Source organism: Pseudophryne corroboree, unplaced genomic scaffold, assembly GCF_028390025.1.
Source record: "Pseudophryne corroboree isolate aPseCor3 unplaced genomic scaffold, aPseCor3.hap2 scaffold_361, whole genome shotgun sequence".
Classification (NCBI taxonomy): domain Eukaryota; kingdom Metazoa; phylum Chordata; class Amphibia; order Anura; family Myobatrachidae; genus Pseudophryne; species Pseudophryne corroboree.
In genome coordinates this window covers 1-17,842 of record NW_026970016.1, presented here as the reverse complement: position 1 = coordinate 17,842, position 17,842 = coordinate 1, and positions in this window count along the sequence as shown.

Here is a 17,842-nt window from a genome sequence, read left to right as displayed (position 1 = left end):
AATCAGTGATGTGTTGCAGTGTGAGGAGGCAGAGGAGGAGGATGATACAATTGTAGCAGATACAGCACATACCATATATGTAATATAGCAGTAATCAGTGATGTGTTGCAGTGTGAAGAGGCAGAGGAGGAGGATGATACAATTGTAGCAGATACAGCACATACCATATATGTAATATAGCAGCAATCAGTGATGTGTTACAATGTGAGGAGGCAGAGGAGTAGGATGATACAATTGTAGCAGATACAGCACATACCATATATGTAATATAGCAGCAATCAGTGATGTGCTGCAATGTGAGGAGGCAGAGGAGTAGGATGATACAATTGTAGCAGATACAGCACATACCATATATGTAATATAGCAGCAATCAGTGATGTGTTGCAATGTGAGGAGGCAGAGGAGGAGGATGATACAATTGTAGCAGATACAGCACATACCATATATGTAATATAGCAGCAATCAGTGATGTGTTACAATGTGAGGAGGCAGAGGAGTAGGATGATACATTGTAGCAGATACAGCACATACCATATATGTAATATAGCAGCAATCAGTGATGTGTTACAATGTGAGGAGGCAGAGGAGGAGGATGATACAATTATAGCAGATACAGCACATACCATATATGTAATATAGCAGCAATCAGTGATGTGTTACAATGTGAGGAGGCAGAGGAGTAGGATGATACAATTGTAGCAGATACAGCACATACGATATATGTAACATAGCAGCAATATACAGAATAGAGGTCACAACAAATAGGAGAAACAGCCGGGATTTTATTAGTTTTAGTCACATATTTTATCTTTCTATCACACTATATATTTAATACTTCACTATGTTTTTGAAATATTATTAATGCATACCAATAAAAGTTAAACATTTTAATATTATATTAAGGTTCCATTGTGCACCCCAATATATGTTTCCGTATCTTCTCTTTCTTCTTTCATGTTACTAGTTGTTGGTGTTTGACATGAAACATAGGGGTGATGTATATTTCAATATAAAGGAACAAAGTAATATTTAAATATACAATTTGCTCTTTGGATACTGGTGCGTGATTGATGCTACATTTCCTGTGTATACTAAGTGCCTAGTACTTACCACCCCGCTACTAGCTGCCACCTACATTAGGGTGATAATAACTGTACTGACCCTGACATACGTCTCGCTTCACTAAGGGAAAGATCCACCAAGCACCAAAGACCCAAATAATAATGTATAGTCCTATATTGCCTGGGGGCAGCCGTAGAGTGGCTATAGAATGGAAGTGCTAGGTATTATGGGAAGGAATGCTGAGATACACTATATGGCCCAATGTATTGTGTCAGTCACACATATTGCTGTCAGGTATATCAGATCCAGCATACAGACATTGTCAGGAGTGATACAAATTCACTATTCACTATTATCAGTCTCATGCTTCCAGGGGTTTTACACCAATGCAAAGTACAAGTTATATACACATACTGCAGATAGTGCTAGTTACCCATTACATGTCAGGTTATATACTGACTACACACAATTCATGTGTTTAACTTCATTAGATAATTATATGAGTGCTTTATTTTATATCTTTAGAAAGGTGGTTGGTGTTTGTTATCAATATAATATGATGTTTTTAATAGGACAAGAAGTCACTGCAAAGACTTTGCTTTAAAAACTGGACAATTGTCAAGCCTATGTGGATGGTTGCTGACATGGAATCTATATGGACTGTTGCTGACATGGAACATGCTGACATGGAATCTATATGGACTGTTGCTGACATGGACATGCTGCCATGGAATCTATATGGACTGTTGCTGACATGGAACATGCTGACATGGAATCTATATGGACTGTTGCTGACATGGACATGCTTACATGGAATCTATATGGACTGTTGCTGACATGGAACATGCTGACATGGAATCTATATGGACTGTTGCTGACATGGAACATGCTAACATGGAATATATATGGACTGTTGCTGACATGGACATGCTGACATGGAATCTATATGGACTGTTGCTGACATGGAACATGCTGACATACACGCCTATGTCTTGGGTGGTATACAGACACAAGAACTGAGTGTAAAGTGTGGTGTGCAAGTCACCACAGAGACAGCACTGATGGTGCTAGGATCCGTTGGGTTCAAGTACTGATGCTGGTGTCAAGCCATGAAAGAGTAAAAGCTTCATTCCAGCAAGCTCAGATCAGAGGGATTGTCTGTATCCAGACCATGGTTGATGTTACAGAGAACTGTCCAGTTTGCCAGCAGCTGAAAATGTTGAGTATCTTCCCCGACACTGAAAACGTGCACATGAACTTAGAAATATAAACTGCACAAGTATGGCAATTTGGATTCATTATTATTATTATTATTATTATTATTATCCTTTATTTATATGGCGCCACAAGGGTTCCGCAGCGCCCAATTACAGAGTACATAAACAAATAATCAAACAGGAAAACAGCAACTTACAGTTGATGACAGTATAGGACAAGTACAGGGTAAATAAACATAGTTACATCAGCAGATGACACTGGAGTAAGTATCAGGTGGCAGAAGACTGCTGGATGTGGGGCAGTTGAAGATTATTAAAGTAAGACAAAGGATGAGCCCATGAGGGAAGAGGGCCCTGCTCATGAGATTTTACAATCTAAAGGGGAGGGGTAGACAGACAGGGGTGACACAGATGGGGTACATAGAGAATGTGGAACAGAGGGTTAGGATGAGATTTGGCTGGGTTTGGTGAAGAAGTGGGTCTTGAGAGCCCGTTTGAAGTTTTGTAGAGAGGTGGATAGTCTGAGGGGGAGAGTTAGGGAATTCCAGAGAAGTGGTGCAGCACGTGAAAAATCTTGGAGGTAGGAGTGGGAGGAAGTAACCCGTAGGCAGGAGAGTCGGCGAGCATTAGCAGAGCGAAGAGGACAGGTGGGAGTGTAAAGGGAGATAAGGTCAGAAATGTAGATGGGAGAGGAGTGGGTGAGGGCTTTGTAAGCGAGTGTGAGAAGCTTGAAATGGATTCTGAAAGGGAAGGGGAGCCACATTCATTGTTTTCCAACATTAAGAAGGAGAATTCTATATTTAACAGCTACAGTACATCGTCATCAAGAGAGATACGATAAGATAAGAGACTCTCCTGATGACAAATACTTAAAGACTTTTTCTTGTTATTATGGGATGTCCAAGAAGATTTCAGCAGACAGACACCCATTGTACAGACACAAACAAGAGTATATTGGTTCTTCATGATTCATACCATTCACAAAACTGACCAGAGTATGTCTGATGGAATAGATGTGTTGTTTAGGTAACAGGAATGTCCATGGGGATCCGGTCTGAAGAACGACACTGTCTAGGTTGACAATGTTTAAGTTAACCACTATAGGTCGACAGTCACTAGGTCGACAGGGTTGGAAGCTTGACAGAGTTTCTAGGTCGACACGTGCTAGGTCGACAGGTCAAAAGGTCGACATGAGTTTTCTTTTTATCTTTTTTTGAACTTTTTCATACTTTTTTATACTTAATCCACGTGGACTACGATTGGAACAGTAATCTGTGCTGAGTGAAGTGGTAGCGGAGCGAGGCGCCTTGCCTGAAAACAACACACAAAAAACAAACTCATGTCGACCTTTTGCTCTGTCGACCTAGCACATGTCGACCTAGAAACCCTGTCGACCTTTTAACCCTGTCGACCTAGTGACTGTTGACCTATAGAGGTCGACCTAAACATTGTCGACCTAGACACTGTTGATTTGATTATCCACACCCTGTTCATGCAAATACAAATTGGGTTTTTAGAGCAGGCTGTATGTATATATGCTTTATTAACTGGAGGGTGGTAAAAGCTTGAACTTTTTGGGAATATTTTCTGGTACACAAACACATTTGTAATAAGATTGTGTTGAAGAAATGCTTAGAAATAGAATCATTGAGATGAGATATTAGCAGTAGGATAAAGAAATGTTTCTTTTGTTATAATGTAATGGTTTATCTCACACTGTCTATTGTTCTTAAGCCAACAGGCTGATCACATCTACAATGGTTGAAAGAGAAGATGAGAGGACTTCACTGGAGATGTGCCTGTGATGACGATGGCCAGAGAAGTTTCTTGTACAAGACCATGAAGATAAGACATTCGCACAAGAAGGATGACACAGCATTTCCATCTGCATTATTATGGGAAATTGTACTTGAACCATATATTGTTGGATACATACATTCAGCAATGTATCAAGACCTTATGAACTAGACTTTACAGACATTAATGACCCTATAACGACCCATATCAAGCGAGTACCAAAGTTACATGAGGAGTAAAGTAAATCTCACAATGATCCAGAATATCCTGGTTTAATACAACAAATTGATTCTCTGGATTAAAATGGTTGCTCATAGGAATCCTAAACCTAGAAGGATGCTTTGCTTATGTTTTTAACAATATATTTGGTGATTAAATGTGGTATATGGTTAATAGGTACATTTTTTTCTAGTTTAGAAAATGTTAAGATGATAACTGGTGCAGGGTATAACTTGCAAGCTATATTTATTAACAGTTTCTTATATAGCGCAGCAAATTCCGTTGCGCTTTAGGCATATGTTGCAAAACCATCTGAGAGGTGGAGTGACAGTAGTAATAAAAATTAAAAAGTTTCACCATTATCAATCTCATGCTTTCAGGTGTTTTAGCACCAAACACAAATTACAACTTACATAAACATACTGCAGATAGTACTAGTAACCATTACATGTCAGGTTGTATACTGACTATACACAATTTGTGTTTTTAACTTAATTTGATTATTATATGAGTGCTTTAGTTTATATCTTTAGAAAGGTGGTTGGTGCTTGTTATCAATATAATATGGTGTTTTTAATAGTACATGAAGTATATATTAAAGCATATATTAAAAACTGATGTGTTTATGTGTGTCAGTGTTTCTGGCAGAGGTATATTTTACAAGCAAGTCCATTGTCAGGTTATACGACACCAAACAAGACAAGTATTTGGAGTTTTTGAGTTGGACATATGTCAATATTGGAATGTTTACATGTTAATCTTAGGACAATGGCTTTTCACCTTGTGTGTTAATCTATATAATCTATGTTAAACATTATTTATTTATATATATATATATATATATATATATTATTTCTAATGCTCAAAATTGATGCAACAGTGCACCCTACTGTTTCTTAGCATTTATTTAAATTTCCTAATTTGAGCCCTGTATCCATGAAATTGCTTATTCAGGAGTTTTCCAACATATATAAAATAGAAATTGTTAATGTTAAATCAACCTTGATCAGCCTGGATGAAACACTGACTGCAGAAATGCCAGGGTGATCTGAATATGACTCAGCCTATAGACACAGAGGGCGAGGCTTCGGAGTAGGCTGATGTGATTGCTGTATTGGACATCTACTGAATGTGTCAATAACCTTAGCTAAGTATACAATAAATTCATATTTATTTATTAAAGTTATTTGTTAAAAGTACTTTTCTGGAAATCCACCCATGTGGGTCTCCTCAAACTTATCCCACCTGTAATAGCCATACTCCACATATCCATACATCAGCAGTAGATGCAGGGCCAGCCCAAGCTTATTTTTGTAGTAAGCAAAAATCTATTTTGGCACCCCTTGATGAGATAAAAGGGGTGTGGTCTTACAGAAAGGGGTGTTGTACACAATTGTACTCCCCATGGTACAGACTAATAGTGGGTGACAGGAAGATAATAGGTTACTGGTGAGGCAATGGTGACAGGGAGATGGTGGGTGACTGAGGCAGGGGTGACAGGGAGATGGTGGGTGACTGAAGCAGAGGTAACAGGGAAGTAGTGGGTGACTGATGTCCCCAGTTCCAGATACACATGTCTCCACAGTGCCAGAAATGTCCCCAGTGCCAAATACACATGCTCCCACAGCGTCAGATATGCCCCCAGTGCAGATACACATGCCCCCGCAGTGCCAGATATGCCCCCAGTGCAGATACACATTTCCCCACAGTGCCAGATATGCCCCCAGTGCAAATACACATGTCCCCACAGTGCCAGATATACCCCCAGTGCAGATACATATGTCCCCACAGTGCCAGATATGCCCCCAGTGCAGATATACATGTCTCCACAGCAGTGGCGTAAGTTCGTCCCAGTCGCCCGGAGGCATGATAAATGTTGGTGCCCCCCTACATATACACACACATACCATATGTAGCTATCCGAAACTCAGGGTGAACAGTAGCAGCGTGCTCAGGTACCTTTCCCAATAGTAATATAGTTACACATAGAAAGTGGATGCACTCCAAGTCAGTCATTACAATAAAACAAACACCAGCATACCTTTATAGTAAACCTACAGTGCTCCCTCACCCGTCAGCGGGTCTCGATGGAGATGCTTTGGTGCAGCGGTGTGCCAATATAATTAGTGTTCACTCTAGGATTTTTTTAGGGCAGGGTGCTGATCACGGGGACGGCACATTTTTAATTCAGGAGGGCACATTTTTAAGTTAGATAGGTAAACTTAGGTACATACTATAATGCTTGGTGCTCCCATTCCTACAGGCTAAAGCACGGACAGTGCGCTTCAAAAGCGCGCAGCAAAAATTTAGGGGCAATGTTTCATGGGGAAGGGGCGTGGCCACATAATAGTGGCAATTCACATTACACCACACAGTAGTGCACCTCATAGACATTGCACCAGGTAGAACCTTCTATACACACTGCGCCAGGTAGAGCACGTTATACATATTGCACCAGGCAGAGCACTGAGGCACACTGCACCAGGTAGAGAGCACTGAGGCACACTGCGCCAGGTAGAGAGCACTGAGGCACACTGCGCCAGATAGAGCACATTATACACATTGCACCAGGCAGAGCACTGAGGCACACTGCACCAGGTAGAGAGCACTGAGGCACACTGCACCAGGTAGAGAGCACTGAGGCACACTGCACCTGGTAGAGAGCACTGAGGCACACTGCACCAGGTAGAGAGCACTGAGACACACTGCACCAGGTAGAGAGCACTGAGGCACACTGCTCCAGGTAGAGAGCACATTATACCCATTGCTCCATGCAGAGCACTGAGACACATTGCACCAGGTAGAGAGCACTGAGGCACACTGCACCAGGTAGAGAGCACTGAGGCACACTGCACCAGGTAGAGAGCACTGAGACACATTGCACCAGGTAGAGCACTGAGACACATTGCACCAGGTAGAGAGCACTGAGACACATTGCACCAGGTAGAGAGCACTGAGACACATTGCACCAGGTAGAGAGCACTGAGACACATTGCACCAGGTAGAGAGCACTGAGACACATTGCACCAGGTAGAGAGCACTGAGACACATTGCACCAGGTAGAGAGCACTGAGACACATTGCACCAGGTAGAGAGCACTGAGGCACACTGCACCAGGTAGAGAGCACTGAGACACATTGCACCAGGTAGAGAGCACTGAGACACATTGCACCAGGTAGAGAGCACTGAGACACATTGCACCAGGCAGAGAGCACTGAGGCACACTGCACCAGGTAGAGAGCACTGAGACACATTGCACCAGGTAGAGCACTGAGACACATTGCACCAGGTAGAGAGCACTGAGACACATTGCACCAGGTAGAGAGCACTGAGACACATTGCACCAGGTAGAGAGCACTGAGACACATTGCACCAGGTAGAGAGCACTGAGACACACTGCACCAGGTAGAGAGTACTGAGACACATTGCACCAGGTAGAAAGCACTGAGGCACATTGCACCAGGTAGAGAGCACTGAGACACATTGCACCAGGTAGAGAGCACTGAGACACACTGCACCAGGTAGAGAGCACTGAGACACATTGCACCAGGCAGAGAGAACTGAGACACACTGCACCGGGTAGAGAGCACTGAGACACACTGCACCAGGTAGAGAGCACTGAGGCACACTGCACCAGGTAGAGAGCACTGAGGCACACTGCACCAGGTAGAGAGCACTGAGTCACATTGCACCAGGTAGAGCACTGAGACACATTGCACCAGGTAGAGAGCACTGAGACACATTGCACCAGGTAGAGAGCACTGAGACACATTGCACCAGGTAGAGAGCACTGAGACACATTGTACCAGGTAGAGAGCACTGAGACACATTGCACCAGGTAGAGAGCACTGAGACACATTGCACCAGGTAGAGAGCACTGAGACACACTGCACCAGGTAGAAAGCACTGAGACACACTGCACCAGGTAGAGAGCACTGAGACACATTGCACCAGGTAGAGAGCACTGAGACACACTGCACCAGGTAGATAGCACTGAGACACACTGCACCAGGTAGAGAGCACTGAGACACACTGCACCAGGTAGAGAGCACTGAGACACATTGCACCAGGTAGAGAGCACTGAGACACATTGCACCAGGTAGAAAGCACTGAGACACACTGCACCAGGTAGAGAGCACTGAGACACATTGCACCAGGTAGAGAGCACCAGGTAGAGAGCACTGAGACACACTGCACCAGGTAGAGAGCACTGAGACACATTGCACCAGGTAGAGAGCACTGAGACACATTGCACCAGGTAGAAAGCACTGAGACACATTGCACCAGGTAGAGAGCACTGAGACACATTGCACCAGGCAGAGAGCACTGAGACACACTGCACCAGGTAGAGAGCACTGAGACACATTGCACCAGGTAGAGAGCACTGAGACACATTGCACCAGGAAGAGAGCACTGAGACACATTGCACCAGGCAGAGAGCACTGAGACACACTGCACCAGGTAGAGAGCACTGAGACACATTGCACCAGGTAGAGAGCACTGAGACACATTGCACCAGGTAGAGAGCACTGAGACACACTGCACCAGGTAGAGAGCACTGAGACACACTGCACCAGGTAGAGAGCACTGAGACACATTGCACCAGGCAGAGAGCACTGAGACACACTGCAACGGGTAGAGAGCACTGAGACACACTGCACCAGGTAGAGAGCACTGAGGCACACTGCACCAGGTAGAGAGCACTGAGTCACATTGCACCAGGTAGAGCACTGAGACACATTGCACCAGGTAGAGAGCACTGAGACACATTGCACCAGGTAGAGAGCACTGAGACACATTGCACCAGGTAGAGAGCACTGAGACACATTGCACCAGGTAGAGAGCACTGAGACACATTGCACCAGGTAGAGAGCACTGAGACACACTGCACCAGGTAGATAGCACTGAGACACACTGCACCAGGTAGAGAGCACTGAGACACACTGCACCAGGTAGAGAGCACTGAGACACATTGCACCAGGTAGAGAGCACTGAGACACATTGCACCAGGTAGAAAGCACTGAGACACACTGCACCAGGTAGAGAGCACTGAGACACATTGCACCAGGTAGAGAGCACTGAGACACATTGCACCAGGTAGAGAGCACTGAGACACATTGCACCAGGTAGAGAGCACTGAGACACATTGCACCAGGCAGAGAGCACTGAGACACACTGCACCAGGTAGAGAGCACTGAGACACATTGCACCAGGTAGAGAGCACTGAGACACATTGCACCAGGTAGAGAGCACTGAGACACATTGCACCAGGCAGAGAGCACTGAGATACACTGCACCAGGTAGAGAGCACTGAGACACATTGCACCAGGTAGAGAGCACTGAGACACATTGCACCAGGTAGAGAGCACTGAGACACACTGCACCAGGTAGAGAGCACTGAGACACACTGCACCAGGTAGAGAGCACTGAGACACACTGCACCAGGTAGAGAGCACTGAGACACATTGCACCAGGCAGAGAGCACTGAGACACACTGCACCAGGTAGAGAGCACTGAGACACACTGCACCAGGTAGAGAGCACTGAGACACATTGCACCATGTAGAGAGCACTGAGACACATTGCACCAGGTAGAGAGCACTGAGACACACTGCACCAGGTAGAGAGCACTGAGACACATTGCACCAGGTAGAGAGCACTGAGACACACTGCACCAGGTAGAGAGCACTGAGACACATTGCACCAGGCAGAGAGCACTGAGACACACTGCACCAGGTAGAGAGCACTGAGACACACTGCACCAGGTAGAGAGCACTGAGACACATTGCACCAGGCAGAGAGCACTGAGACACACTGCACCAGGTAGAGAGCACTGAGACACACTGCACCAGGTAGAGAGCACTGAGACACACTGCACCAGGTAGAGAGCACTGAGACACACTGCACCAGGTAGAGAGCACTGAGACACACTGCACCAGGTAGAGAGCACTGAGGCACACTGCACCGGGTAGAGAGCACTGAGTCACATTGCACCAGGTAGAGAGCACTGAGACACATTGCACCAGGTAGAGAGCACTGAGACACATTGCACCAGGTAGAGAGCACTGAGACACATTGCACCAGGTAGAGAGCACTGAGACACATTGCACCAGGTAGAGAGCACTGAGACACATTGCACCAGGTAGAGAGCACTGAGACACATTGCACCAGGTAGAGAGCACTGAGACACATTGCACCAGGTAGAGAGCACTGAGACACACTGCACCAGGTAGAGAGCACTGAGACACACTGCACCAGGTAGAGAGCACTGAGACACACTGCACCAGGTAGAGAGCACTGAGACACATTGCACCAGGTAGAGAGCACTGAGACACATTGCACCAGGTAGAGAGCACTGAGACACATTGCACCAGGTAGAGATCACAGAGACACATTGCACCAGGTAGAGATCACTGAGACACACTGCACCAGGTAGAGAGCACTGAGACACATTGCACTAGGTAGAGAGCACTGAGACACATTGCACCAGGTAGAGAGCACTGAGACACATTGCACCAGGTAGAGAGCACTGAGACACATTGCACCAGGTAGAGAGCACTGAGACACACTGCACCAGGTAGAGAGCACTGAGACACATTGCACCAGGCAGAGAGCACTGAGACACATTGCACCAGGTAGAGAGCACTGAGACACATTGCACCAGGTAGAGAGCACTGAGACACATTGCACCATTAGAGAGCACTGAGACACATTGCACCAGGTAGAGAGCACTGAGACACATTGCACCAGGTAGAGAGCACTGAGACACACTGCACCAGGTAGAGAGCACTGAGACACATTGCACCAGGTAGAGAGCACTGAGACACATTGCACTAGGTAGAGAGCACTGAGACACATTGCACCAGGTAAAGAGCACTGAGACACATTGCACCAGGTAGAGAGCACTGAGACACATTGCACCAGGTAGAGAGCACTGAGACACACTGCACCAGGTAGAGAGCACTGAGACACATTGCACCAGGTAGAGAGCACTGAGACACACTGCACCAGGTAGAGAGCACTGAGACACATTGCACCAGGTAGAGAGCACTGAGACACACTGCACCAGGTAGAGAGCACTGAGACACACTGCACCAGGTAGGGAGCACTGAGACACATTGCACCAGTAGAGAGCACTGAGACACATTGCACCAGGTAGAGAGCACTGAGACACATTGCACCAGGTAGAGAGCACTGAGACACATTGCACCAGGTAGAGAGCACTGAGACACACTGCACCAGGTAGAGAGCACTGAGACACATTGCACCAGGTAGAGAGCACTGAGACACATTGCACCAGGTAGAGAGCACTGAGACACACTGCACCAGGTAGAGATCACAGAGACACATTGCACCAGGTAGAGATCACTGAGACACACTGCACCAGGTAGAGAGCACTGAGACGCATTGCACCAGGTAGAGAGCACTGAGACGCATTGCACCAGGTAGAGAGCACTGAGACACATTGCACCAGGTAGAGAGCACTGAGACACATTGCACCAGGTAGAGAGCACTGAGACACACTGCACCAGGTAGAGAGCACTGAGACACATTGCACCAGGTAGAGAGCACTGAGGCACACTGCACCAGGTAGAGAGCACTGAGGCACACTGCACCAGGTAGAGAGCACTGAGTCACATTGCACCAGGTAGAGCACTGAGACACATTGCACCAGGTAGAGAGCACTGAGACACATTGCACCAGGTAGAGAGCACTGAGACACATTGCACCAGGTAGAGAGCACTGAGACACATTGCACCAGGTAGAGAGCACTGAGACACATTGCACCAGGTAGAGAGCACTGAGACACACTGCACCAGGTAGAGAGCACTGAGACACATTGCACCAGGTAGAGAGCACTGAGACACATTGCACTAGGTAGAGAGCACTGAGACACATTGCACCAGGTAAAGAGCACTGAGACACATTGCACCAGGTAGAGAGCACTGAGACACATTGCACCAGGTAGAGAGCACTGAGACACACTGCACCAGGTAGAGAGCACTGAGACACATTGCACCAGGTAGAGAGCACTGAGACACACTGCACCAGGTAGAGAGCACTGAGACACATTGCACCAGGTAGAGAGCACTGAGACACACTGCACCAGGTAGAGAGCACTGAGACACACTGCACCAGGTAGGGAGCACTGAGACACATTGCACCAGGTAGAGAGCACTGAGACACATTGCACCAGGTAGAGAGCACTGAGACACATTGCACCAGGTAGAGAGCACTGAGACACATTGCACCAGGTAGAGATCACAGAGACACATTGCACCAGGTAGAGATCACTGAGACACACTGCACCAGGTAGAGAGCACTGAGACACATTGCACTAGGTAGAGAGCACTGAGACACATTGCACCAGGTAGAGAGCACTGAGACACATTGCACCAGGTAGAGAGCACTGAGACACATTGCACCAGGTAGAGAGCACTGAGACACATTGCACCAGGTAGAGATCACAGAGACACACTGCACCAGGTAGAGATCACTGAGACACACTGCACCAGGTAGAGAGCACTGAGACACATTGCACTAGGTAGAGAGCACTGAGACACATTGCACCAGGTAGAGAGCACTGAGACACATTGCACCAGGTAGAGAGCACTGAGACACATTGCACCAGGTAGAGAGCACTGAGACACACTGCACCAGGTAGAGAGCACTGAGACACATTGCACCAGGTAGAGAGCACTGAGACACATTGCACCAGGTAGAGAGCACTGAGACACATTGCACCAGGTAGAGAGCACTGAGACACATTGCACCAGGTAGAGAGCACTGAGACACATTGCACCAGGTAGAGAGCACTGAGACACATTGCACCAGGTAGAGAGCACTGAGACACACTGCACCAGGTAGAGAGCACTGAGACACATTGCACCAGGTAGAGAGCACTGAGACACATTGCACTAGGTAGAGAGCACTGAGACACATTGCACCAGGTAAAGAGCACTGAGACACATTGCACCAGGTAGAGAGCACTGAGACACATTGCACCAGGTAGAGAGCACTGAGACACATTGCACCAGGTAGAGAGCACTGAGACACATTGCACCAGGTAGAGAGCACTGAGACACATTGCACCAGGTAGAGAGCACTGAGACACACTGCACCAGGTAGAGAGCACTGAGACACACTGCACCAGGTAGAGAGCACTGAGACACACTGCACCAGGTAGAGAGCACTGAGACACATTGCACCAGGTAGAGAGCACTGAGACACATTGCACCAGGTAGAGAGCACTGAGACACATTGCACCAGGTAGAGATCACAGAGACACATTGCACCAGGTAGAGATCACTGAGACACACTGCACCAGGTAGAGAGCACTGAGACACATTGCACTAGGTAGAGAGCACTGAGACACATTGCACCAGGTAGAGAGCACTGAGACACATTGCACCAGGTAGAGAGCACTGAGACACATTGCACCAGGTAGAGAGCACTGAGACACACTGCACCAGGTAGAGAGCACTGAGACACATTGCACCAGGCAGAGAGCACTGAGACACATTGCACCAGGTAGAGAGCACTGAGACACATTGCACCAGGTAGAGAGCACTGAGACACATTGCACCAATTAGAGAGCACTGAGACACATTGCACCAGGTAGAGAGCACTGAGACACATTGCACCAGGTAGAGAGCACTGAGACACACTGCACCAGGTAGAGAGCACTGAGACACATTGCACCAGGTAGAGAGCACTGAGACACATTGCACTAGGTAGAGAGCACTGAGACACATTGCACCAGGTAAAGAGCACTGAGACACATTGCACCAGGTAGAGAGCACTGAGACACATTGCACCAGGTAGAGAGCACTGAGACACACTGCACCAGGTAGAGAGCACTGAGACACATTGCACCAGGTAGAGAGCACTGAGACACACTGCACCAGGTAGAGAGCACTGAGACACATTGCACCAGGTAGAGAGCACTGAGACACACTGCACCAGGTAGAGAGCACTGAGACACACTGCACCAGGTAGGGAGCACTGAGACACATTGCACCAGGTAGAGAGCACTGAGACACATTGCACCAGGTAGAGAGCACTGAGACACATTGCACCAGGTAGAGAGCACTGAGACACATTGCACCAGGTAGAGAGCACTGAGACACACTGCACCAGGTAGAGAGCACTGAGACACATTGCACCAGGTAGAGAGCACTGAGACACATTGCACCAGGTAGAGAGCACTGAGACACACTGCACCAGGTAGAGATCACAGAGACACATTGCACCAGGTAGAGATCACTGAGACACACTGCACCAGGTAGAGAGCACTGAGACGCATTGCACCAGGTAGAGAGCACTGAGACGCATTGCACCAGGTAGAGAGCACTGAGACACATTGCACCAGGTAGAGAGCACTGAGACACATTGCACCAGGTAGAGAGCACTGAGACACACTGCACCAGGTAGAGAGCACTGAGACACATTGCACCAGGTAGAGAGCACTGAGGCACACTGCACCAGGTAGAGAGCACTGAGGCACACTGCACCAGGTAGAGAGCACTGAGTCACATTGCACCAGGTAGAGCACTGAGACACATTGCACCAGGTAGAGAGCACTGAGACACATTGCACCAGGTAGAGAGCACTGAGACACATTGCACCAGGTAGAGAGCACTGAGACACATTGCACCAGGTAGAGAGCACTGAGACACATTGCACCAGGTAGAGAGCACTGAGACACACTGCACCAGGTAGAGAGCACTGAGACACATTGCACCAGGTAGAGAGCACTGAGACACATTGCACTAGGTAGAGAGCACTGAGACACATTGCACCAGGTAAAGAGCACTGAGACACATTGCACCAGGTAGAGAGCACTGAGACACATTGCACCAGGTAGAGAGCACTGAGACACACTGCACCAGGTAGAGAGCACTGAGACACATTGCACCAGGTAGAGAGCACTGAGACACACTGCACCAGGTAGAGAGCACTGAGACACACTGCACCAGGTAGAGAGCACTGAGACACACTGCACCAGGTAGGGAGCACTGAGACACATTGCACCAGGTAGAGAGCACTGAGACACATTGCACCAGGTAGAGAGCACTGAGACACATTGCACCAGGTAGAGAGCACTGAGACACATTGCACCAGGTAGAGATCACAGAGACACATTGCACCAGGTAGAGATCACTGAGACACACTGCACCAGGTAGAGAGCACTGAGACACATTGCACTAGGTAGAGAGCACTGAGACACATTGCACCAGGTAGAGAGCACTGAGACACATTGCACCAGGTAGAGAGCACTGAGACACATTGCACCAGGTAGAGAGCACTGAGACACATTGCACCAGGTAGAGAGCACTGAGACACACTGCACCAGGTAGAGAGCACTGAGACACACTGCACCAGGTAGAGAGCACTGAGACACATTGCACCAGGTAGAGAGCACTGAGACACATTGCACCAGGTAGAGAGCACTGAGACACATTGCACCAGGTAGAGAGCACTGAGACACATTGCACCAGGTAGAGAGCACTGAGACACACTGCACCAGGTAGAGAGCACTGAGACACATTGCACCAGGTAGAGAGCACTGAGACACATTGCACCAGGTAGAGAGCACTGAGACACATTGCACCAGGTAGAGAGCACTGAGACACATTGCACCAGGTAGAGAGCACTGAGACACATTGCACCAGGTAGAGAGCACTGAGACACATTGCACCAGGTAGAGAGCACTGAGACACACTGCACCAGGTAGAGAGCACTGAGACACATTGCACCAGGTAGAGAGCACTGAGACACACTGCACCAGGTAGAGAGCACTGAGACACATTGCACCAGGTAGAGAGCACTGAGACACATTGCACCAGGTAGAGAGCACTGAGACACATTGCACCAGGTAGAGAGCACTGAGACACATTGCACCAGGTAGAGAGCACTGAGACACACTGCACCAGGTAGAGAGCACTGAGACACATTGCACCAGGTAGAGAGCACTGAGACACATTGCACCAGGTAGAGAGCACTGAGACACACTGCACCAGGTAGAGAGCACTGAGACACATTGCACCAGGTAGAGAGCACTGAGACACACTTGCACCAGGTAGAGAGCACTGAGACACATTGCACCAGGTAGAGAGCACTGAGACACATTGCACCAGGTAGAGAGCACTGAGACACATTGCACCAGGTAGAGAGCACTGAGACACATTGCACCAGGTAGAGAGCACTGAGACACATTGCACCAGGTAGAGAGCACTGAGACACATTGCACCAGGTAGAGAGCACTGAGACACATTGCACCAGGTAGAGAGCACTGAGACACATTGCACCAGGTAGAGAGCACTGAGACACATTGCACCAGGTAGAGAGCACTGAGACACATTGCACCAGGTAGAGAGCACTGAGACACATTGCACCAGGTAGAGAGCACTGAGACACATTGCACCAGGTAGAGAGCACTGAGACACATTGCACCAGGTAGAGAGCACTGAGACACATTGCACCAGGTAGAGAGCACTGAGACACATTGCACCAGGTAGAGAGCACTGAGAGCACACTGCACCAGGTAGAGAGCACTGAGACACATTGCACCAGGTAGAGAGCACTGAGACACATTGCACCAGGTAGAGAGCACTGAGACACATTGCACCAGGTAGAGAGCACTGAGACACATTGCACCAGGTAGAGAGCACTGAGGACACATTGCACCAGGTAGAGAGCACTGAGACACATTGCACCAGGTAGAGAGCACTGAGACACATTGCACCAGGTAGAGAGCACTGAGACACATTGCACCAGGTAGAGAGCACTGAGACACATTGCACCAGGTAGAGAGCACTGAGACACTTGCACCAGGTAGAGAGCACTGAGACACATTGCACCAGGTAGAGAGCACTGAGACACATTGCACCAGGTAGAGGCACTGAGACACATTGCACCAGGTAGAGAGCACTGAGACACATTGCACCAGGTAGAGAGCACTGAGACACATTGCACCAGGTAGAGAGCACTGAGACACATTGCACCAGGTAGAGAGCACTGAGACACATTGCACCAGGTAGAGAGCACTGAGACACACTGCACCAGGTAGAGAGCACTGAGACACATTGCACCAGGTAGAGAGCACTGAGACACACTGCACCAGGTAGAGGAGCACTGAGACACATTGCACCAGGTAGAGAGCACTGAGACACATTGCACCAGGTAGAGAGCACTGAGACACATTGCACCAGGTAGAGAGCACTGAGACACATTGCACCAGGTAGAGAGCACTGAGACACATTGCACCAGGTAGAGAGCACTGAGACACATTGCACCAGGTAGAGAGCACTGAGACACATTGCACCAGGTAGAGAGCACAGAGACACACTTGCACCAGGTAGAGATGCACTGAGACATACACTGCACCCAGGTAGGGAGCACTGAGGACACATGCACCAGGTAGAGAGCACTGAGACACATTGCCACCAGGTAGAGAGCACTGTGACCACATGGCACCAGGTAGAGAGCACTGAGACTCATTTGCACCAGGTATGAGATCACAGAGACACTTTGCACCAGGTAGAG